Genomic DNA, 2,500 nt, shown 5'->3' on the forward strand with positions numbered 1-2,500 from the left:
ACAAGGTCAAAAGTCCTCCTCACACCATGAAATATTTTTTAAGTCAAAGGTCCTCCTCACACCACAAAATATTTTCAAAGTCAAAAGTCCTCCTCACACAATTTAATATTTTGTAACTGAAAGGTCCACCACAAAACCCAATTCTTTTCTAAGTGAAAAGTCCTCAAAATTTTTAGAAAAACTCTTAGAAAAATTGTTTGGTATGAGAAGGACCTCGACTTCGAAAATTCTGTGGTGTGGGGAGGTCTTTTGACCTACCAAAAAAATTGGTGGTGTGAGGAGGACCTCTGACTTAGAATTAGGGTTTGAAATGGGGTTAGGGTTAGGGTTAGGGTAAGTGTTAGGGTTAGGAAAAAGGTTTAAATGATATTTGGAGAGGTTTTTCGGGTGTTTAGAGGCTATTTATGCTATGTAACGAGTATTTGCTTATATACTTGCTTATATACTTAGGTCAACAATTTATAGCAAAAATGTGTTCCAGCCAAGTTCTTTTAGACGCTCTTTCGAATGGCAACATTCCCGATTGAAAATGGCGACCTACCAAAATCCGCACTTTGCTTCCCCGTCCATATAGAGGTGAGTATTTGACTTTGCTTCCGTCAGAGTCAAGGAAACACATTGAAAATGGAATCAGCATACAAGAAAACCTAGTTTGGGATAGGTTTTGTGCCTTCCGTGGTATTATAACCATAGAACTGCTCCTGAGGGGGGTAGGGTAGGCCCACCAAAAAGTGCACTTCTGGTTAGGTCGCTAATTTCTAAAATAAATGTGTCCCAACCAAGTTTTTTTGGACGCTCTTTCGAATGGCAACATTCCTGATTGAAAATGCCGACCTACCAAAATCCGCACTTTGCTTCCCCGTCCATATAGGGGTGAGTATTTGGCTTTGCTTTCGTCAGAGTCAAGGAAACACATTGAAAATGGAATCAGCATACAAGAAAACCTAGTTTGGGATAGGTTTTGTGCCTTCCGTGGTATTATAACCATAGAACTGCTCCTGAGGGGGGTAGGGTAGGCCCACCAAAAAGTGCACTTCTGGTTAGGTCGCTAATTTCTAAAATAAATGTGTCCCAACCAAGTTTTTTTGGACGCTCTTTCGAATGGCAACATTCCTGATTGAAAATGCCGACCTACCAAAATCCGCACTTTGCTTCCCCGTCCATATAGGGGTGAGTATTTGGCTTTGCCTTTGTCAGACTCAAGTAAAAGCATTTAAAATGGAGTCAGCATACAAGAAAACCTAGATTGGGATAGTTTTTCTGCCTACCGTGGGATCATAACCATAGAACTGCCCCTGAGGGAGGTAGGGTTAGGGTTAGCGTTAGGGTTAACGTTGGGGTTAGGATTGAAGACAGAAGATTGGTGATGTCAGGAGGACCTTCTTAAAACAAACAGAAATACACTTATTAGGGGACTAGGGCCAGTGGACTCAGAAATGTCTTTCGTAGCAGTCTCCTATAAGAGTATTTTTCTCTGATTTAGGTGACTCCTCCTCACACCACCATTTTTCTTAGTCGAAAGACCTCTTCACAGCACGACTTTCCTGATGGATTTCTATGTAACTGCTCGTGCTGAGAGGTGTGTCGAAAGTTGATCATGTTCCCGTAAAATCTGAGGTCTCCACTGTCTAGCGAGGTACTTACAGTGAATATAGTGAATTTTTCAAAAATTGGAGAATTCTGACTTTTGCGATGAATTTTAATGTAATTGGTCGTGCTGAGAGGCGTGTTAAAATTTGAACATGTTCCCGTAAAATCTGAGGTGAGAATTAGTGAGGTACTTACAGTGCGTATAGTGACAAATCTTTAAAAGCGTGAAATTATGGGATGTTGTGGCTTCAATGGGTTTTTAAGATGTCACCAGTCATTTGGCATGACTTACAAACGATTTGGCTGGTTGTGGGTTCGATTTTCAAAATTTCATTTTTTTCGCGTTTTTATTTTCTGTCTACCATATCATGCAGTCTCCTTATTAGCGTTTGGGGGTTATAGTGTGGGCAGGTTGGTCGCAAAGGTTCCGAGAGGAGCTGGCTAGTAAACCCTGTCCCTTATGTTCCACGGCGGCAAGGCGGAGAAATAGAGGGCAGAATTGACTAACGGGCAAGGAAAGTTGGGCTTGTAGCTTTCCTTTCGAAGGAGGGAAAAGATGATGCCCGAAAGCATTGTCACTGTAGTGGCAGGCAGAGTGTAGATGGAAGTTGTGTACGCTAGCCTTTGGCTAATGATAGAGACAAAAGAGCAGGAGGATATTTTCCTTCGCAGAAGCACTTTTCTTGCCTTCCTTCAGCTCGCTTGGCGAGTCTGACAGGTATGCCTGAACTGTGCACGGGTCCAGTTGTGAGAAAGACGTGGCAAACAAGACGGGGTTTCCCTTGACCGAGGGACCGTGTGGTCCGTTTGGCTCATGGGTTCCCCCCGTGGAGGCAAAATCTAAGAAAGCTTGCTCTCCCTCTGCGGAGGGGGGCCGCTTAGCAAGGAACTTCTGTTCCCTGCGGTGGAT

This window comes from Pavona decussata, unplaced genomic scaffold (genome assembly GCF_977016875.1).
Source record: "Pavona decussata unplaced genomic scaffold, jaPavDecu1.1 SCAFFOLD_3681, whole genome shotgun sequence".
Taxonomy (NCBI): domain Eukaryota; kingdom Metazoa; phylum Cnidaria; class Anthozoa; order Scleractinia; family Agariciidae; genus Pavona; species Pavona decussata.